At 39.7% G+C, this 23,366-nt stretch overlaps 1 protein-coding gene across 7 annotated transcripts in view; it reads right to left on the minus strand.

Moving 5' to 3' along the window:
* Window positions 1-23,366, minus strand: part of rbfox1 (RNA binding fox-1 homolog 1) — a 216,779-nt gene that overhangs the window by 54,545 nt on the left and 138,868 nt on the right. Inside the window, exon 1 of one of the 7 annotated variants that reach the window (XM_043235262.1) lies at window positions 14,442-14,666. The exons of the other annotated variants lie outside the window; for them this stretch is intronic. The gene's annotated coding sequence lies outside the window, so the exon portion shown is untranslated. Of the gene's footprint in view, window positions 1-14,441; window positions 14,667-23,366 lie in introns of those variants that run through there. 7 annotated transcript variants of the gene reach the window in all.

The following is a 23,366-nucleotide window of genomic DNA, read 5'->3' on the forward strand; positions in this document are numbered from 1 at the left end:
TCGCACTGGCTGGAGAAAACTCGTTTCCCTGCCTTTCTCATCTTTCTCTCCTCCATCCTCCCCCAATCACAGTCTTCTGTTTCTCCCCATGTCTGTTTCTCTCTCTGTCTCTCTGCCCTCCTCCCATTCTGGGTGAAAGGAGCATGCAGTAAGAACATTAATCACGCATCATGTTTAACCTTGGAATCATGTCATTTACTGTTAGCACAGCTGTCTACGCTGTATCATATGAAGTTAGCCTAATATATATTATGACTATATTTATTTATTACACGGCTCACTGGAATACTTCATTCTGATTGGTCAAATGCGGCGTTCTGCTGTTCCATGCTTTTATAAAAGGACAGTTAAACTGTATAATTGACCGCTTTTGTCCCAGCCATCTGATTTGCTATACGGCTGTGCTAGTTTCATGACAGCACTCTGCTGCCTATTTCTCCTCACGTAATAACATAATTTCAACTCAAATCAATATTCCATGTCCATTTATTCATTTATTTCCTAAGTAGCTGTATAATAAGAGAGGTAATGTACAGTGATCCGGTTTACAATGCAAAATAAACCACTTCATGTTGATACAAGACCAGATCAGCCAGTTTATTTTGTAATAAATATATATATATATATATATATATATATATATATATATATATATATATATATATATATATATATATATGAATTAATATTCATTATATAAGTATATGAATATAAGCATATTATAGTATATTATAGATAAAAATGCATAGACAATTATTACTAAATATAATTTATAAATATATATATTGTTTATTTATACATCTGATGTTTTTCTTAGAATTAGCATTTCTTTCTGCCTACATTGTATAACTTTCTATGTAAGTACTGGTACTTCTTAGTGGCTTCTCAGTGTCTTGAGGCTGGCTCTTCACCTATATATCCCCTCTCATTTAAAAATACTGGACTGAAATCATCCTCAGCTTTCTGGCCAGCTGCTCAGATAGCAGGAGCCATATATATTATCTGTGGATCAATGGCGAGTGAGGGGGTAGGACATTAATACTGTTTGATCAAAGAGCTGTCCTATTTCTGGTTTGTATGAAGAAAAAAATGTGAGAACAGAGAAAAAAAATGACAACAACATTGGTAACAAGGAGAACAAGAAATGGTGTGTGTGTGTGTGTGAGAGGAAACAAAGGCTAAGGCTCTGGCAGATGTTGCAGGGTCTCTGATGACTGTGTCATGACAGATGTTGTGAAGCGTAGCTAGGAGAGGTATGACCAGACCTAATGATTTCTGGAGCGCGCGCACAGGTACACTAAGAGCAGAACTAATCACACACAGATGGACACACACAGAGAGCTGCAGGAGCAGGCCAGGACACACAGATGTCTCTGCCAGCGCCGAACTCACAGCCCTCCGGGAAGGCCGGGAAAAACGAGTTCCATCTCCCATCGCTTTCTTTAATCATGGCTAGTAAAGCACATGCAGTTGGAAGCCCGTCAGTGGTGACCTAAACCGGATGTGATATCATCATCATCAAATATGACAGCTCAAAAACACATTTTCTTAGCAAACTAGCATGGTTGACATGATTCATGATTATGTGCATTTCTTAGGGGTAGGAAAAGTTGCACATGGTGGAGAGACAGCACACCTTTAGCATTTCATCCTGGTCCTCGTCATTTTTTAGGGAGGCGATAAGCTCTTGTCATTAAAAACAAATCACTAAAACACAAGTAAAAAAAAAAAGAAAGAAAGAAAGAAAGAAAGAAAGAAAGAAAAAAAAAGCAAAAACAACTCACACGAGACACTGAACAAAGGCCAAACATGTCCGTTTGAATGTGAACAATTATATTATTAGAAATGATAAAATTGTACAAAATATTGTTGTATGTTATTCCCCTCATTTTAAACATAAAATAATGCATTTCTCATTTATAAATAGATATTAACAAATACTGAATCGGAGCACAGAGGCCTAATAAACTAACTGACAGATATTCAACAAATACAGAAGGCAGAATATTTTACAACCTTTTGGGCACAAAAACTAATCATAGAAAAAATGGGTTGACAGATTACGAGAATATCCCACTCAAGTCATTACCTCATCTCATTTAAAGACCAAAAATATTCAAGCTAAAACTAAATTTAGAATAAGCTAGTCGACCAGTCGATAACTAGTCAACCATTCTAACTCAACCCTACATACCGGTTCGGTTTCGGTAAAAATACAAAGCCTTTAAACCAGCACAATTTAATTGCACTTCGTTTCATGTGCAAGATTTATCTGTCCTTATCTGTATTATGAGAGCTGTGGATTAATTGCGTTTCATTTTCCCTATATTGGCCAATTTCATGCTTTTGCACAGTTTGAAAATATTTACACTAGTTACAAACAATTAATTCAATGGCTTGTTAGGCAGCCCAGTGATTTTCTGTGCGAGCGCGGAATGGAGGGTTGGCATCACGTGTGCGCGCTCACATGTGTCTTCATGAGTGAGCTAGGAGAACTGGCATCTGTCATAATTACGTTCACCGTGTTGACAAGCCTCGCCGTCTAACAAGATACATCCCATTATTGCCAGATGTTTTAAAATTGCCATTATAAATGTTTACACTGTGTAGTAACCCGAGCTATTAGTTTCGACTAGCGACATAAAATACTCCAAAAGCCAGCATAAAAACATTAGTGTCAGCTGCTGTAAAAGTTGTGCTATTAATTTTAGCAGAGGATGCAACGTCTCTGAATATGGCCCATCTGTTACGGCGTCAAATGGCCCAAATTACTTTACGAAAACAGTTCCATCAAATTATTTTCATCACCGTTTTCGCCGCAAACGCCAGCCGCTCAAAGTCAAAAGGTCGTATTTCTGCATCATCCATGCGCTGTCACGTCCGCTCGGTACGCCTGTGCGACTTCGAGCGCATATGTTAAACGGGACGCGCATACGTTGCAGTTCTTTCCCCGGTGCGCCGCTATTTCTCTGCAACGTTAGCACAGCACTGTGGGAATGTGAAGTTGAGAGGTGCGGTGAAAAGTTATCGCTGTAAATTAAAGGTATGACTGGTGGAAGCCCAGGGGTTTACACGGGGTTATCGTGGGCTTCCACCCATCAGCATCTCCTATCACACATCCGACGGTTCCTGTGAAGTGTCATAAACTGCCGGGCCCATTTCCAGCCTCGCTGTGGCTCCCCGCAAAGCCCCCAGGGCTGTCTGCTTTACCAGAACACAAAAGAAGCATTGCTGCTCGCTCTCTCTCTCGCTAAAGTCAATATATGTGGCTCTTTCTCTTCTCATATCGGGTGTTTTCTCATAGCTGAGCTGAGCCCCTGATCATAAGCCCCCTACCATTTCCCGCAAACAAGAGGCTGCTGGGAAATGTGGTCCTCCTAAAATTTTGTCATTATTTACTCGCCCCGTGCCGTTCCCAAACCCGCATGACTTTCTCTCTTTGAACACAAAAGGAAATTCTGAAAAATGTGCTTCCTTAAAAAAAAGCTTCATTAATGTATTATAACATTGGTTCAGATTCCATAATGTGTTTCGAAATGAATTAATAAACTATGTTGTTTTTTCTTTACGCAGATGAAAATATGGCTGTGAGGGAAAGAGCTAAAGTCTTCACAGTAACAGGTACTGTAAAAAGATATTAAATCACGTTTTATGGAGGTTATGTCCATAGTTTTTAAGCCAGTCTGATTCGTGAATCAATCAGTCAGCCCAGTTGTGTGAATCAAATCAAATGTTTCACGAAAAAAGTTTTAACTAATACAAAAAATCTAATATGTATATTTTCTTCACACAATTATTGTGTGTATATGTGTGTGTGTGTAAATATTCACACTGATCTTTTCTTGTAATACTTCTATGAAGTTTAAAATCTCCATACCCCATTAACTGTAAAACCCCCAAGCACTACGTTCTTCAAAACACCTCCTTTTGCATTCCACAGAAGAGTCATACAGGTTTGGGACAACACGAGTTAATGATGACAAAATTTTCATTTTTTGGTGAACTTACAGCTTTTACGAGCAGGAAGGGTGCATCGTAAGAGTTCAGGTAGATCTGCGGATTTGCTCTGCGGTGGTTGAGCAAGAAAGCCGTGGCTTTGGGAGCTTTATGTCAGCTGATCCCGGCACTGCACGGGCTCGGTAACACACACCAGGCAAAGCACAGGTCACTGGGCAAACGGGAGGGATGTGTATGCGTGAATGTGTGTGAGAGACTTGGCCCTTGGCACGTTTTCCTGACACAGAGTGGGGGTGACAGACAGAGCTGACAGGCCAACCTTTGCACTGCGTAATAGACAGACGGGGAAGTGGGAACCGCGCTCTGTCACAGGGGAATACAGACATAAACATGGCCGCTCTATCACCCACACTCTCCTTCCTGACAAAACATATTAGCGGCGGAGTTCTCCGAGCACACCTCTGCACTTAAACTCACCGCTGATCTGCATAGACACACACACACACACACACACACACACACACACACACACACACGCGCGTGCACGCACACACTTAGTACATGCGCTCGTGAGTGTGCCGCTGTGGGACCGCCGAGCCTGCGCTAATTGCAGTTTTAATTGTCGTGGTGATTCTAGTGTGTCACTGATATATCTGATGAGTCTGACGTGACTTATTGACAGATCTCTAGAGCGTGCGCGGCGACCTGACAAAAACACATTGATTAATTACTAGCCATCCAAGACAATTAACTGGAACGGAATGCGAAAACAAGCGGCGAGCAACTTTCGCCGCGCCACCATCCTACCCCTCGTTTAAACCCTCCGAGGATACATCAAACAATTTCTTTCCCTGCGTTACCAAGGCAACGCTAATATATTAGCTCACCAGTGTTACTGGAAAGCATTTCACTTGACAGTTTTAAAAATGATTTAAAAGCCGGCTTAGTATGTGAATCTCATCCTCACTACAGTAAATCAGTCTGCGGACGAATCCCTCTCCAGCTGTCACAGAAGGATCGGGGAGGGGAAGAGGCTTCTTTTGCCTGTGGTCTTGCCGGAGAGGCTAGTTTGGGTGACATATCTCCAGATTCCTGCTGTTCTCATTCATTGTTCACACTCTAGAAAAACCATACAGACACTTGGGCCATTTGTTTTCACAAGGCTGAGCACACACAGTGAGGTACAAAAATCTGAAAACACTAGCTTCTAATTATAAACATCATACAGTCTGCGTAACAGTTTGACAGAAAAACTGATAAAAAAATACATTTAAATAAGAATAAGAATTTCTTCATTTTTATGATACCCCGTTTTGCTTTAATGACATTTGAGAAAAAATACTAAATTTATTTGTAATTTTTGGATTAGAAATAGTGCCAAATATGAAATATTATGAAATCTCAAATATTTTTATAAATGTTAAAAGAAAAGCTTCAGTGTGGCCTCTAACCTTTATTTTAGGATTATTGTGTAAACATTTGGGAACAGAATGACTGATTGGTTGATACTGAAAATTCAATAAAAATTGGTTTTATTTTTTCAAGAACAGTCATTTTTATAATGTTCAAAAGATTTCTAAGTAAAATAAAAGCTCTTCTTTCAAATTCTTTTTACACTTATGATGAAGAAATGTTTCTAAGGGGGAAAAAAAATCTGCAATGATTTTTGAAGTACCATGTGACACAAAAGGTATAATGGTGCTGAATATTGTAATAATGTGAAATATTATTACAATTTAGAATAAAATATATTCAAACAGAAAGGTTATTCTCTATTGCAGTAATATTTCACAATATTACAGTTTCCTCATAATTTCTCCAAATAAATGCAGCCTTGTTAAAAATAACATGCATAAATTACATATAAACAGTCCTGCATTTAAACTTAATAATGCTACCTTCTAAAATACCTAATTTTACCCTAATTCTAAGATAGCATCACATCCTTTCCAGAGATGACATTGTGACCAGTTTGCTATTTATGAATTATAAACCTATATTTACAATACCCCATATAGCATACTGAGCAGAATATTTCATGCTTATTTGTGTACCGCACATTAGCTTAGCAACATGCTAACAGCAAACTAATTATGAGTAGAATCTCTCAAGCGCGTTTCAAATGAGTCAGCTATAAAGTTCCATGACAGAGTACGCTGCCTCAGTAGTCGGCTACCTATGTAAGCGGCAGGCAGCGAGGCAGCTCACCAAGTTTCAGAACCCGAGCTACAATCCCCCAAAAATGTGGAGGCGAGTGCTATTGGAAAGGAGCTCTGCTTCCTGTTCCTATAACAGCATGCGCGTAGCTGCTAATACTCGTCTATTCTACAGCGCTCTTCCTCTCCGCCCGCCGATGCATGACACCTTCTTACAGAGAAGCGCTCGCTGTTCTCTCTTTGTCTTTTTTCCCCCCGCCAACTCGTTTCATCTCCCCGAGTCTTTCTCGCTCTCCACCTCCGTCTCCCCCTCCTGCTTCTCGTGTGTTTCCCTGGCCCTCTCCGATCGAGCTCACTCTCCCCCAGACGGCGCAGGTTGGTGCTGGCGCACATAACAATTGCAGAGGAGCTTCTAGCACTTACAGTAAATGAAGCTCGGGCAGCAGCCCACTGAGATGCATTAGATTAGGTAATTGAGATATGAGTGATGGCGCAGGCCGGCCCCTGCCGCAGAGGTCTTGGAAATAAGCATTTGCCGCATCCGGCGTATTACAGCCTCAGATTATGGAGGGCCCTGATAGAATAATGTCAGGCGAACACAGGGCTAAAATTGAACTGTCAAGAACTGTCAAATACACAATAATGTGCTCGGCAAACCCAAGTCATTTCGCCACTCTGAACTGGCTGATGGACTACCACCAGACCCCGTGCGTTTCAGATTGCGCTTTGAGAAAACGTGCATCTGATGCGTATTCAATTTGAGAACCTTGCGATGCTAATGATTTTAAGCAGAACAGCCTCCGTCGCGTTTCCTAACAGGATTTGCGAGGGGAAAACTTGTTTGTTTCAATGCTGTTGAGTGAACACCTCGTTCCGGCTGAATCTGCTGTGCTAGCGTGCTAAAACAGTCACCTGTGTATAGATTAATGGTTTTAATTCTGAGGACTGGCAGGGCGTAGCCGCACGAATGTCCATATTTCCATCCGTGCCCCACTAGCTGTGAAGTTAAATTGATTTAGGCCTTGGCATGCTGAAATGCTTAGGAACAAATGACAGCTTCAGTTCAGCACATTTGCATGTTTCGTAACAGGTCTCTTTTGCGCAGCCGACCGCCGGACTCCGGAAAACAGGATTTTGGACACTTTTCCCTTGGGAAAACTTGTTTGTTTCAATGCTGTTGGTTTTCCTTAAGTGAACACCTCGTTCGGGCGGCTGAATCTGCTGTGCTAGCGTGCTAAAACAGTCACCTGTGTATAGATTAATGGTTTTAATTCTGAGGACTGGCAGAGCCTGGCAGGAAGTAGCACTCCTGCGTGGCGGCGAATGTCCATATTTCCATCCGTGCCCCACTAGCTGTGAAGTTAAATTGATTTAGGCCTTGGCATACTGAAACGCGATGCCATAAATGACTTGGCTTCAGTTCAGCACATTTGTTTGTCAAGACCTCTATATATATATATATATATATATATATATATATATATATATATATATAATACAATACAGCAATCTGCAATATACACACACACACACACACACACACACACACACACACACACACCTCCGTCACAATATATATATATATATATATATATATATATATATATATATATAGAGAGAGAGAGAGAGAGAGAGAGAGAGAGAGAGAGAGAGAGAGAGAAATTATCATTATTTTCTGAAAAACGAAAACGAGTACTATCAAAAGCAATGTAAAAAATTTGAATATGCTTATTCATGTTTTGGCTTATTTTCATTCCTTATAGAGTGTAGCTATACTTACAAACCTTATGTAAATGAAACGTATTATCACCAAATACACCATTAACTTATTAAATAATTTAAGCATATTATAAGAAACAGTTCTCCTGAGATATTTTTCTCCTTTTTGGATTGAAGACAGAGATATCATCACTTGAAATAACCCACAAATCAATACCTCACCGTTAGCATGTGCTCACCAACTTCCAGTGGCAGCACTTCATTTAGGTAATGGCCTAAAGAGCCAGTGGGAAAAGAGCGGACTGACATGACAGCCCCACGCAGCACACACAGCAGAGTGCACTTAAAGCATGGCAGACTAAATCAGGGCCAATTAGTGTGTCTGTGGTCCACAGCAGCTGGGCTAAGTCTGGGGGCAGAGGTGCTCGGGGCTGGAGCTGAAAAATTGTGGCAGTCCTGAAGCAGGCCTTTCCTGAAAGATATAGAGGAGGGGCGGATGCAGGGAGACATAGAAAGAGGACAGCGGCCCACCGTCGGTCAAAGAACACAGTGCACTCTTTTTCCGCTAACCTTGCCCGACATCAATCACGCAAGCTGGAGGTAGAGTGAGAAGTCAACTCGGACTCTGAGGAAAATATCTGTAATGATTGACGCAGGGGCTTGTGTGTCAACCTTGATGCTTTTATGGAGACCAGCTGTAGCAAAACACAATCATTATAGACTTGTTTACTATTATTTGATTTGTACTGGAGTTTTTTGACTTTTAGGAAATGAATAAGAGCTTTGAGGTCAGCATGTTCTAGTATACTAGTATAGTATACTTATTTTATAGTCTTTTTTCCTTTTTTACTTGGTCTTCCTAATACTGATGCTGCCAGCTAGAAAGTAGAACGTCATGGTTCATCACTTTGACCTATATAACGACTATAGCCTTTTTATTTAATGTGATAGCCATACATTTATATAGCCATGTTAATATTTTGACTTATTTTAATTTCAGTTTAGACTTTAGTAATTTTACGTGCTTTTACAATTGCTATGTTTGTGAATAATTGTAATTATAATTATAGTTATATATATATATATATATATATATATATATATATATATATATATATATATATATATATATATATATATATATTCAGCTTTAGTTTTAAAATTTGGTGATTCAAATTCAACTTAATTATTTCAGTTAGTTGCCATGGCCATGAGTTTAATTATTTATTAATTATTTTATCATCTAATATTTATATTTTATTAAATCTTTCTTTATATTTCTGGAAAAAAAAAGTTCTTTAACTTAGTTTTAGTTAACAATAATATGGCCAGTAGGCAATAAATAGCCAAATGTATATTTAAAATAAATAAATTTATCAGTGGTAAAAAATTTGTAACGTTTTATAGATTAACTAGTGATTGTTGGATGATGGCAAAATATCATTACTAAAAAATAGGGCATGCACAACTGAATATCCAATATTGACTGATACTGACAAACCAAAAACCCAATTCACTAATATATCAACGGTGCATCCCTTAAAAACATGCTGACATCTCTTAGCAATAGGAAACACGTCAACACATGTCAGGAGACAGAAATTGCCGTTTACACAACAGAATGATTTAGATTCACTGTGGCGTGTACATCCCTATCTCAAAAGTGGTTGTCTTTGGAGGCATCTTGGCAGGGGCCATTAGATGCTCTGGCATCTCAAGCATCCTGGAAGGACGGAGCTGCCGCGACAGGGAGGTAAGAACATGATGTGGAGAGCTAAGCGAAGGTATCTTCAGGACAAAGAGCAACCCGCAGCGGGACAATGGCTGTGAACAATCCGAGCGTTTTATTCATCCCGCTGTTGTCCTGAGCTGGGGCTATCATGCATAAGCACGCCACCACAAACAAACTGCAGCCCGGGCGCCTCCACCACTCCTGATCGCCTCCACTGTTTCAACCTGCAAATTCCTTTGGCTTGTTTTAAAGGGAGAAGCGTCCCATTCTGTCAATGTCACCGTGGATATCCCTATATACAATGCAATTGAAGATAAGCCTAATCTTGCACACCCACACGGCATCTTCATTTTTTCCCCTATCAAAGCCGACAGTATGTACAAACCAGAGGATTAGCCACAGACTTCTATCCTTTGGAATAAACTCAAGCGCAGTACGTGCAAAGTAAACCTAGCAAGGACAAATCACAAATATCGTTCAATGTATATTTAACGTAGAGTTAATACAAAAAAAAAAGAAAGAAATCCAATACTGCGTGTGCAAGATCTGACAAAGTACATTTGATATTTAACGTCTACTTAATAATAACCGATTGAAATACAATTCGTGCACTACTTACGCAAAAATAACGCATTTGTCAAATGCTTCCTTCCTTCCTTTCCTTTACAAAAGCGGGGCGCAGACATGCTTTCTAATTTGAATAAGATTAGATATACAAGGTATTAGAAGATTCTGTTGGGTTCATAACATCTGCGCTGGTGCACGGTGTCATTTGTGCGTTTACAAATTGAAGTAAATGGATTATGGAGGCCTTCTTTACAACACGGAGATCTGCAAACAACACAATTCCATGTAGGAGAAATTTCATGACTCTTTATGAGCTAATTTCCTTCATGTCATACATTACAAAAGCTGCCTGTGTAGATAAAAAAACAAAAACAAAAACAAAAAACAATATTTAAAGCAGGCGTGAAGCTATTGTGCTTTAAGGACGCAGATTAAAAGCACAGATACAAGTTAAAAAGCTCATGCGGAACACAAACAAAAGTTCTAAATAAAAAAATGATATTCTTATTATAGAACAGTCTTCCAGGTCTATTTTTGCCAAAATGCAAATGCTAGATTTAAATTCATTTATTTTCATCACATCAGCTGAAGGCCTTAATTCTGCTCTCTTATTTTAATACTTGGCTTTACGGCTTGTAATTGTATGATTTGCATTTTTTTTTTTTTTTTTTGCTCCCATTATAAATAATCCATGCAACACACGGCCTGGCTGCCAAGCTGGCATCACTTTCTATTTAATCTTGTGAAACAGTCGCTTTATCTCCTTGTTCAACCTGGGGTTTATCTTTTGTTGTGGCACCGTACTATTGATGTGGAAATGTTTACAAAGCAATATACACTTGCCCCATTTAGCGAAAGCGAGAGTTCAAGGTATTAATATGATCGTTTTATCACCCCCAGTGTGCTTCGCTCAGTCATTGACTTAATAACAGCCACTGTTTTCTTTAATGGCTCCTTTGCCTAGGACGTGGCGTCTTGTTAACAATAAGGAGGCAGCATTTATACGTATCGCCAGGAGAGCAGTTTTTGTTTTGTTTTGTTGTGCAGAACTATCGACCGTGGTATTCTCCTTCAACTCCCTGTGGGGTTGAGAGCGGAGCCCCCGTTACATCGGCATGTGCTCCATTATCATTTCAATACGAGTATGACACACCGGCGGAATGCTACGTTTCTATTTCCACTCAACAAACGATAGCAAATGCCGTATGCCCGGTGTGAGGTTTCCCCGACACCCTCCTCCTCCCTCCCCCTATCCCTTTGCCCTGCCTCGAGCGAAACAGCAACGCTAGCAACTAGCGTAATGTGCGCCGCAAGGCCTCGGCAGCACAGGACAGGCTAAGACTATAACCAGTTACATAATCGCCGCAATAAACACGTTCCGATTGTGCTCAACACACAGCACTTAACTCCCACTGACGATAACAGAGTACGCAGCAACCCTTCACCAGCTTCCAAGGGAAATAAAAGAGGGAGCGATCTAACTCTATACTTCATTCTCACACTTAAGGGCCATGCATTTTCCAAACGATGAAACATATAATCATCACGGCCCAGGGATGTTTTACAGCCAACGTACATGGTGTTTGAACAGTCTGGATCTTTGTTAAGTCATGGGGAATAATCAGATCTGCAAAACGGGCACTTGTTTTATTTTTAGTAAGCATTTTTTGGCCAGGAATTCATGAATTAGGGATGAATTACATTAAACATATTTATTTGAGAATAATACTGTGATTACACGTTTCATAGCGAACAATGAAACGTATAATCATGGCGCCCGGGGGATATTTTATAGTTGACGTAGACGGTGTTTGAACAGTCTGGTTCTTTGTTAAGTCGTGGGGAATAATCGGTTTTATTTTTTATTTTCAGAAGCTTTTTGTTTTTTTATTTGTTGACATATTAAATATATTTATTTAAAATTAATACTGAGATTTATTTTTAATGCGAATCAATTTTAAATAGGAAAAAAAACGGCACACGAGCACGCACAACAGCATCACTTTGATTATATATTCTCTTTTCTAATTTCTGTCAAGAGGAGCTGCATTTGAAATGAGAGGACTGGCAGAAATCTGCATGATGTATTCAGCATCTAATGAGCGGCGGGGTGAATTGTAGGCACAGGGCATATGCAGTGCCCTGCGAAATCCCCTCTCCTGCACACTATGATTATTCACCCTCGTGTAGCTCTGCACTTCCTCTATTCGGTCAAGCCCACAGGATTTACCAATCCAAAGCTCTGACGGCTCGAGAAAAAGAGGCCTGTCCTCCTCCAGAAGGGCTCCCTGCTTTGAGACGCCCTGGCTCCCCGCACTGCCAGGGCTCAGGCACACCACAACTGAGGCGCATCCATCTGTGTGCCTTGTAGGTGCTGTGGAGATAACCAATTTTTCAAAGCACAACCAGAACTTGCATAATGCCTCATGCACCCACGTTATGACTCACTAAATTACATAAACAGAATGTGGGGTATTCTCTCTCTCTCTCTCTCCTTCTTCCTCGCTCGCTCGCTCTTTTTGCTTTTTTCCTGCTATTGTTATTTCTTCCAAAATCATTTTCGACTGAACAAAGCTACTGAAAACAATGTAATGAGGGTATAAAAAGACATGTCAGCTTATGTAGAGGATCATGTTTTCTTTAGGACGATAGGGGAGACAATGTGCACTACAGTGCGGGAGATTAAACCACACACAAAAAGTGGGGGGAAAATCTTTTAACTTAATTTTAATTTGAAAACGAGCCCTCGTTTACAACAGACTTTGTAAAGAAAAAAAAAGGCTTCAATACGTATAATGATAAATATTGTCTAAATGGTCCGAACAAAACACAGCTATTAAAATTGAATAATGTTGCTTTTAAACAAATCCCAAAAAAATATTTGCCAAAATGTATATAAAAATTAGTCAATGTCTGTGAATTTGTTTAACTATTGACATATCAGTAAACTTCTACAAATTATGTTTCACAATTAAATGGTTATTTAATGATACATTGGAAGTAATATTTTTACCTGTACTGAATGTGATTCCTCACATTAAATAATTTTAACTGTAACTTGGATTTCAATAAATGTGTGGAATCACAAAAAAATTGAAAATATAATTTAGTGTTTACACGCAATTCTTTTTACTGAAATCAGTGTACATGTTTTAATTTATATTTTTGGGACATGTGTTTGCTTTTTAATGCATATTTTTACGACCATTTTTTATTTAATTCAAAATGAGCAATATTGCACACAAACAGCCAGTCAATTCAACCTACATACCACAAAATGTCAATAAAAACTATAAAATAATATGAATAAAAATGACAATAATAATAATAATAATAATACTACGATTAGCACTCCCATGCCCCTCAAAACAGCCAATCCAAACACAGCCATGTTGTCTGAGCTTAAATATATTTTTGAACACTTTAAACTGTTAATACCACTATTGTGTATTTTTGTTCAATTTAATGTGTTCAAAAACGTAAATAAAACAGTTATTGTAATCAAGTGACATTATAAACCCCTCCCACAAATTATATCCTGCACTAACAACCAATCAAAACACAGCCATGTGGTAGACACCGAATGATGCGTCAGAAGTTATATTTCTACCTTCTCCTGCAGCAAACCCACACACTTAATCAAACACAACCATACCGAACATCCATTCACAAGCGTCCCTTCATGTGTGAGTCGAGTCAAGGCCTGAGTGTGTCACGTAAAGTGCGTTAAGTTCAATTGTTAGTTGTTATTGCTCTCGTAAGTACTTTCCGATGCAGATGTCATTATAATCATTATCATTTTTGCAGCCTGAGAGAGTCATCAATATTCCAACAAAGGTTCGGAGAGGGAGAGAGAAAAAGCGTGCGAGGGAGAGAATATCAACAAAACAAACTATAATTCCCCGCTATTTCAATTACCCATCATTAGCTCGCATTTCCATCCCATTGCCATTCCCCCAGCAAAATCAAGGTCTCTCACACGCATCCCCATTAGCTCTGATAAAAGCATGCCTGGTGTTTAGCAACAAAAGCAACTCGCTGCTCTGTTAGCTGACTGATCACACTATGAGACCCAGGCGTTCTCTGACATTAACACACACTCGCACACACAAATACAAGCGTCCGACCGCGCACCGGCGCTCAACTGGAGTCCTCAGCGAGAAATTCCCTTTCCTTTGTAGGTCAGGCTTAGATGCAGGCATACTCAGATTTAGAAAACCTATCCTGCACCCCCACCCCCCCCGACCGGACCGGCTGCTTTAGCCCTGGGTCTCACGACACTATATTGATTTTAATAGATACCAACTCACCCCCTCGTGACGCGAGAGCTCTTGTGTGGAAGAATAGCTACCAGGCAGTGTTAACAGTGGCCGCACAGCTCCATGAAGCAACACTCATGCACTCTCACACTGAATGGAAAAGGATCATTTCAAACAGCAAGGCAAGAAACAAAAAAAAGCCACGCGCAAGGGGTAAGCACACAGAGAAAGAACGAGGGGAAGGAGAGAGAGAGGCAGGGAGGGGAGAGAGTAAGAGAGAGAGAGAGAGAGAGAGAGAGAGAGAGATGGGAAATTAATAATCCCAGAGACAAGTCCCCTCTGTGTTATTCATCAGGCTGCTTTCTCGCAAGCTGCGGAGGAGCGGAGATATGCAGATGGGAGGGGCTAAAGGCACACTCCATTGGTTCGCGTGCCTCATTCCTATACATTGCAGCCAATCCACTTTTTTTACCGTGCCGCTTCGCCTTGGAGGTACAAATATACAGTAGCTGCCTTGCGGTTTCACAGAGAGAAGAGAGGAGAGGATAAAAGACAAATGAGGAGCAAAAACTGGGGGGAGGGGGGGCAGAAGGAAGAAGAGCAGGAGGAAGGAGAGGGGCAGGCGCTGGATGAGGAACACTGCTTAGGGGCTCAGCAATGCTGCCTTCAGTTAATGCACTATTAACTTTATTTGAGCTGACTTCCCATTTGATCCTCTGCGGTGGGGTCACTCAATGGTGGCCAATTTCTTCCCAAATCACATCGTAATGAAATTGCTGCCTATTTCCCAAACCTATAATAATATATATAAAAAAAAGAGAGAGGAAAAACACACACGCACTCACACACACACAAGTGAAATAATGCAGGTGATGTTGGCTGGCTGCCCTTGCTGTCAGACATTACAGGCAATTCCTTGCCTCCATTTTCCATGTTACAATGAATACATTTCACAGCTCACTTGCTCTAAAGTGTGGGTGGTACAGCATAACAACCTACACCATGTGAGAGAATATCTAACACTTTCACCTCTCTCTTTTTCTCTGGCGTTGCAGTAAAGCGAAGCGAGTCTCCAAACCTCCACACTCAGCCAAGCTCATCAATTATTGAGGCTGCACATCGGCCCCACAAAATCTGATGCTTTAAATGTAGTTTTGTGTTACAGTCTGCGAGAGCGAAAAAGCTGATGCAGAGGAAAGGCTTATTTCGCTCCCGCGCGCAACCGTGCCGTCTCCGCCAGCGCTACGTCGTGTTCGAACGGTCTGCGGATTAAAACCGTCTGCCGCCTTTCAGATTTTGCACCGTGACAAAAGACGATGGCCACTGAGACAGTGGCTCCGCAAATGTTAGTCTTAAGATCACTTTATTTTATAGATGGGAATATGAATATATTCTGAAGAATGTTGGGGTACAAACAAAACACATTTGACTCTCATTTACATGGAAAAAAAAAAGACAGTGAGACATATTTCAAAATAAATACGTCATACAAGATGAGTGTAGTACAAGATTGCTGTAGTAGCAGTATTAAAATATTGAGAGGCCATTAAGTAACCAATTGTTACTGCTAATAATAATAGTAAATACATTATTCTTGATCCTATTATTTATGATATACAATTTATAAATTGATAAACTGAAGACATTATTTCTTACTCATAAAGTTATGTATAATGTTTTTATTATTTGTTTCTGTAGTAGTAGGAGTAGTAAATATTAATAATAATAATAATAACTTTATTTTAAGGTCTGATTCTCACTAATGAACTATTATTAACTGCTAATTACCGCTTAGTAAGTCATTAGGTATTAGGTACGATTAAGGATCTAGAATATGGTCATGCAGAATGTACTAATAAATAGCCAATATGCTGGTAATATGCATGTTAATAACTAACTAACCAGTTAATAGGGAGGATTCATCCCTTTAATAAAACGATAATAAGAAAAATAATAATAAGAAGAAAAACAAGGCATTAATTACTATTAATATTATTAAATGTATAGTTTGATGCTCAGGATTTAATCTTCAGCATCAGTTTGTGGTTTAAAAGCTAGTCATCTAACTGTCCAGTCGGCCCTATCCTTAGCATATTTGCAGAGTAATTTCGAAGTAGGAGCAATCCCACCACACTCGTAGAAATGACGGGTTTATTGTCTTGTGTGAAGATTGGTTTAATCCAGACTGGGGCTGCTCATTTCAACGGCTGAATGTGCCACAGTAATTTCACATTTTGGCTCAGAAAGCGGCCACCGCAGGGGGGCTATGAACAGTCAGTCGGATGTGGCAAGGGGACAGTCATGTGAAATCGCAGACCGAATGCGAGCGGTGAGAGGCCAATCCTGGCTCGTTGTAATCAGCTAATTAAGCACTTCAGTCAGGCCGGCGAAGGCTGCCACATTTCCCTTTGTTATCAAATTCATTATTCAACGTTTCTGAAAAAAAAAAAAAAAAAAAGAAGGCACCACGAACAAGATGGACTAGAAGCTCATACAAAGTCTGAGAGGGAGGTTGAGATGTGACATCTCTCTCTCGCTCTCTCTAACGTCTTGGGCCAGATCTGGAATCTGATACTCTCCGAACGCAAACACAAACTGCTTGGCTGATCTGAGGGATAATGGGAGCGTGGATGTGTATCAGTGGCATAACTGCGCCAGAGAAACAGACGGTAATTACCATTGCCCTCTCTCTCACACCTCCAGCGCGCACACACAGGAAATGGGAAATGGGCTCGGGCGATAGCGAGCCACCTAGCCTCCTCACCTCATTCCCCACCAATTCAAACTAATCTACTTCTTGATTTCAGAGGGAAATCAACAAACATTCATTCCACTGAATCCTCGCTGCTCTACGTGGGGAAGGAGGGGGCTCGGAGAGTAAAAGCAAGCAATGGGAGCCCATTGAAAATGATTGTCTCATTCAGCCGTGGCGCACGCGGAGGCCTTTATCCAAACCTGGCTTGAAGCTCATCCAGAACTTTCTATCACATTACAAACGCTCAGCGCTGGAGTGCCTGAGATTAATCGCAGGTTAAATGCGCCTTTATGTACACTGCATAGCCTGATAACAAGCAAAGCCAGACGGGGGCTCGGGAATTAGCTAGTTCCTAATAAAAAACAATGCTGGAAAACATGTCCAGATCCCATCAATATTCATGAAATATTTCCACTTTGTAGATTAAGAAAAGGGAAAAGACCATCCATAAGTGTTGTTTCACAAGGACAGCTCAGGGCGATGGCTGATGGTTCTCTCGTCCTCCTGTCGGCTCTTTTTCATCTCACTGGGCTTACGGAGATCCCTTCGCTTTTATTTTCTGTCATTAAATTCTGTGATAGAATTAAGGATAAGAGCAGCTGGGTACTACATCAATAGAAAATCAATTATACTGTCAAAACATAGATGTATGACCTGCGATTTTTCATCTGCGGTGAAAAATATCTGGGAAAAAAAATAAAATAAAAAAGGTTTATTTTTTGAAGTTTAATCACAATTTTCGATCTGATCCTGAAAAGCTGTTTATCCGCTTCCGTGACATTCATATTTGTGACAACCATATCAAGTAATTCAGTGACAAACAAAATAAACAACGGCCAGAGCTCGGCTCATACATTTTAAGCACTTTCCCTGAGGAAATCGACATCTAACATCATTCTCGCTGAGGCGAAATCCAACACACCGCTGGTCTGAACAGACTGTACCGACAAAATGGCAGATGCACACAAACCGGATTTCCCCAGCATTATCTCATGCCAAAGTGTAGCCGTTTTAATTGCGCTGATTATACAAGCATATTGTGAATTCCCCGCAGCCTTGTTGAGTTCAGACTCGAGAGGGCCTCGGGAGCAGCGGCCGCAGCGCTGAAGGGCTCCTCAAGTCCTCGTTGAAATAATTTGAGGGTGAAGTTGTGACCTGGAGCACCTGAAGTACCTTTCAATCTACTGCGGCGAGCGCTACGCAAACAATACCTACCTTCCAGGATTAATCTCAGCCCACAATCACGAGGGTTTCCTGCATGGCTTTGTTCGAAAGTCTTGGGTCAACGTCAACCCGTCCAAATTGCTCCACGTCCACCTGCGTGGCTCTCAAAACCCCCTTCGATGTAGTTTGTCATAAACGTGTCTGAAACGCTCTCAAATGACAGCATTTGGGAGTGTTTTTCGCCTCTTCTATCTGTTCACTGTTGGAGCTGTAATTGACTTTATGCTCCGTTCCCGATATCTTTGACACAGCTGATGTGAGCTCTCAGCGGAGGCTAGAGATATGTCATACAATCCAATCTCCCGCTCCACTCAGATCACAGTCACCATTTAATTAAAGCCAGCAATGAACACTTTATTTAATGGCCTGGCCCCTCCCTCTCTCCATTACGCCCACCCCTGACTCCTCACACCTCACAGAGCATCGCACAAGCTCCTTCATCTAGCCCTACCTCAGTATAACCCTCTAAAACTGCCTCATATTACATTATATATATATATATATATATATATATATATATATATATATATATATATATATATATATATATATATATAATTATGTTTTGACTATAACTCCTTCACAATCATTAAGCTGAATACATCCTTCTATACACAAATACACTACTGTTCAAAAGCTTGGGTCTACTAAGGTTTTTTTTTATTTGCAAGGATGAATTAAATAAAGTAACAGCAATAATTAGAAATAATAAAAAAAAACAAAAAAACAATCTATTTCAAATAAATGCTTCTGAACATTCTGATTTTTCAATGTAATGAAGTTATTTTAAATTGTTATTTAAATTTCAAAATATTGAATATACCTTGTTTTTACTGATACTTTTATAATGATGTTGCATATTGTAGTATTTAAAAAAAATGCTGCTTTGGTGAGCATATATACAGTATATATTATATATAGTGAGTTTGTGAGATATTACCTACAGCATAACACTAGGCAAAAAGTGCAAAACCTAAACTGACCTGTACTATTTAATAACACGAAACACATTTCGGTCAAATTATTTTGACCAAAATCAATAAAAACTGGTGTATTTTAAGGGGTCTTGCAGTTCTACCTGCTGGGCCATACTGTAATGTGCAAGCAAGGGGTAATATCTGTTTCTTTGGCAGGAAGATTATCCCTTAGTGAATCTGTCACTTCCTATTTCAGTTAACACACTGTTGAGTAGGGTTCATCACACACTGAAAAAACAGCCCAGCTGAATACAAAGCAAAAACTACAGTCCTTCAAGCCATGCAGGGGCCAAAAGAACCAAATTCTGAGGGACTCGATTCACAGCAATAAAAGACAGGAGCTGTTTCGCCTGCAGACACAATATGAGAATGTGGGCTAATGTGTTTTATAAACAAATGGCTTTTATATAGTGGAAAGTGGACAAAAACACAATGGCACTCTAGGTCTCTTGCTTTTGTGTCAAAAAGGCGATGGGGGTTAACTGGCTTTTGAGCAATGAGAGCACTTTGGTACATGTCATTTTGAAGGGGTTGCAGTTCACTCAAAATCTATCATCTGAGGCCGTTCTTTCTGAGGATGTGGATCAGCACACAGAAGATTTGATTTGACAGGGTCAGGAGGTTGTGCCTAGAGACATTAATAAACTCGCCAAGTCCCTGAGACTCCAGATTCACTTGACCCAACTGCTCCACCGCTGATCCCAACAAACCTAGCAACAAAATGAAAGTTCAACAAATATCGAGTATATAGAGTTACATCTTCGACGATTGTGCTGTGTCCTCGAAATCTTTTCATATTTTACCCTTGACTAATGTCAACATAGCCTTTTTTCATCCGTTCAATCTTGAACTTGATGTGATTCAAATGTAACAATATAAAACATAATTAACAGCTATTAAAAAGTATCTATCTATCTATCTATCTATCTATCTAAGTTGATAATTAAGATTCGAACCTTTGTCTCCAGGAGATCGGTACAGCATGTTTGCAAAAGCTGCAGCATGGTATTAAAAGCGCTGTTTTATTTAATTTTTTAACTCAATTAATTTTAGATGTCCTATATTCCAGTAACTCTTTGAATCATGTGCTCAAAAAAAAAAAATCTGAATGCTTCATATAAATAAATTGAATCTCATCAATTTCATTGGAGTGATTGCTTGGCAAGTTCTGAGACTACAGCAGAATTACACACTCTGGAATTCCAGTAAGACATGCCTGCTGGCCATTCACACATCTCCATAATAGGCCAGGCCATCTAACAGCCAAGATCAGTAGCACTCTTTTAAAAAGGAAGCACAAAGAAACGAGATCTGTGCTGTGCAGAGGGACACTTATTACCAGCAAGTTGCTTATTCATGTATTTCTGTGATGCATTAATTAAGAAAAGGATGCAGGAGATATATGATTGAGCAGAGAGAGAGAGAGAGAGAAAGAGAGAGAGTCAGGGAAAAACAGATTATGTGAGACACTCTGGGACTTTCTTCTTCCAAGCAACTGCAATATGACCGAAGGGATCACGTTAACCCACTTCTATCAGACGACTGAGGAGACGGGCTTCAAATGAAAGGAGTCTAGATTTGCGCGCTGTAAGAGGGTTCGTATGTGCCAGGAAACATGTAAATGCTTCTGCCGCATGTAGTAGTCTAGTGCTTAGTGTTGAACAGCACAGACATGATGTCTGCAATTAAGACGCTTCATTCAGAAGAATCAGAGAGACGGCCCTCAGGAGCGCTACATTGGGCCAGGGGCGTTCTGTGCACAACAACCAGGACATGGATTTGCAGTAAACACATGAACCAATTTAAGTATAGCTTGAATGCACCATAACTAGCATTTTTATCTATTTTTTTAAATATATGAATTGATATAAAAACGCATTCAAATATGTAATTGCAACAGTATATACAAAGACCTGAATACACCTCTTTCGTGATTAACATGTTTTTTCTTTATGAATTAAAATGAATTAAAATATTTTTCATATTCTTATGTCACAAAGAAGAATTGATATTTAAAAAAAGACATTCTTGAAAAGAAAGCCAAATATTTGACACAATAATGTATTATTTCTTTAAAAAAAAAAAGAAAATCATATATTAAAGCTATATGATAGAAAAGAGCCCTAAATCGAAAAAATGCATGGTTAGACCACATTGTAAAACATTAAGTGCTCCCACCAAATCATAGAAAACTTTAATGTAAAAATTGCTGATATTAGTACAAATAAATAAATAAATAAATAAATAAACAGTAACGAAAGTAATGAAAACTGTGCACACTCGCCTGTATTCAAGGTTCAAGGTAGTTTTATTATTACATTCAAACTATTCTTGTATAAAAGTATAAAAAATAGATAATAGATTAAGTATAAAAAAATGTTTAAAAGTTTTTTTTTTTACTGTACAAAAACATGCAAGGCAAGGACTACATATTTCTAAGAACTTGGCACGTGTCACAAACCAGATTTTTTCTTTTCTTTAGCTTAGACACTCGTATATGTCATTGACCTACCTACAATACCGCCTGATCTCAACATCTCAAATGAATAATTAGATTTTACTTGATCATTTTAACTGATAATCTAATCACGAGGATGAAAAATGAGTGCAGAACGCCGGCATATGCTCATAGGCTCATCCCTGGCTCTACAAACAATGCACTTTGGCAGCATCTGCTGGGGCCCGAAAAAATTACACAGGTTTTGACGCACGAAACAGGACACGGACCTGCTCGTCTTCCAGCAGGATGTCCGTCCCGTCCGCGTACATACAAACCCAAACCTGTGTATCTCATCTTCAGAGTGTGATAATTGAATAATAATCTAATTTGCATTTTCAGACAGCTCCGGCAACCGGCAAGGATTTCGACTTTACAGATAATGACAATTATCTCAATTTCCTTTAATGTTTTAATTTCGAGCAGGCACTATTATGTGGGAACAGATAGGGTGAGCAATGATTAAAATAGCAACTTGTGTTGGTTTTGGAGCTTTGAAATGACTTGTCCTATCAGAGAGAATGCACATGGGAAGCGTCCCTCTCCATCGCTTTAATTCCCTGGTGTTTAGCATATTGTATGCCCATGGCTGGTAAATTAGTCACATCTGGAATAGCCTAATTAACAGATAGGAGCTTAACCTACTTATCAGAGCAAGCCACTTGGACTTTTTTTCCTTTTTTTTGGTTAGAGGGTGGGGGCACCAGGGGGTGGGCAGGCAGGGAGGACGGCTAGATGGAGAAAAGACTGGATTGGTGCTCACTAGCTTCCCAATTTGCTGATGATGGTCTTCTTTTTATTATTTTTTCATAAATGAATGCCACCCGCCTTCCACCGTGCTTCACACTGACTCATTTCCCGGCTAAAAGCATGTGGATGATGTCAAGGTGTCAAGAAGCGTGGCTGACAGCCCAACATTACCAAACAATTGGCTGGGGTCAACGTAAAAACAATACTGCGCTCTCAGACCCTCCATTACAGAAATGGAAAAATTCTGTCAGCCCTGGATTTAATGTTATTTGCAAATGATACAGTACTTAACTACCCTCTTATGCCATCTCTCCACCTCTTTCAGCCCTTCTTCTCATTTCTCTCCTTCCTCTCAAGCACAATTAAAGGTAAATAGGCAATAAAGGAATTGCTTTAAGTATTAACGCAAGAATTTCCCCCGTCTTTTACGGTTTAATGGTAAACATGGCTTTTGTACCACAATTTCCACTAATGTAATCTAATAGCTGTTCTAGTAGACCCTGGCATCGCATTATTGATATCTGCAGGATGAAAGCAATTTTTCATTTAATGCGTGAGGGGAAGAAAAAAAAAAAAAAAAAAAAAAACACGGTTCCTGTGCTAGCTTGGCTGTATAATGGAAACGGAGGAAATAAAATCATTCATGCCTCTTATGACAGTGTTACGTTTTTAAAACCTTCAATAAAAGCGTGGCCTTTTCGATTCCCCCTAATTAATCATCGGCAACCCTTTAAGTGTCGTGGGGACGGGGCGGACGATCTCTGCCGTAAATT

The sequence above is a fragment of the Puntigrus tetrazona genome, chromosome 3, assembly GCF_018831695.1.
Source record: "Puntigrus tetrazona isolate hp1 chromosome 3, ASM1883169v1, whole genome shotgun sequence".
Taxonomy (NCBI): domain Eukaryota; kingdom Metazoa; phylum Chordata; class Actinopteri; order Cypriniformes; family Cyprinidae; genus Puntigrus; species Puntigrus tetrazona.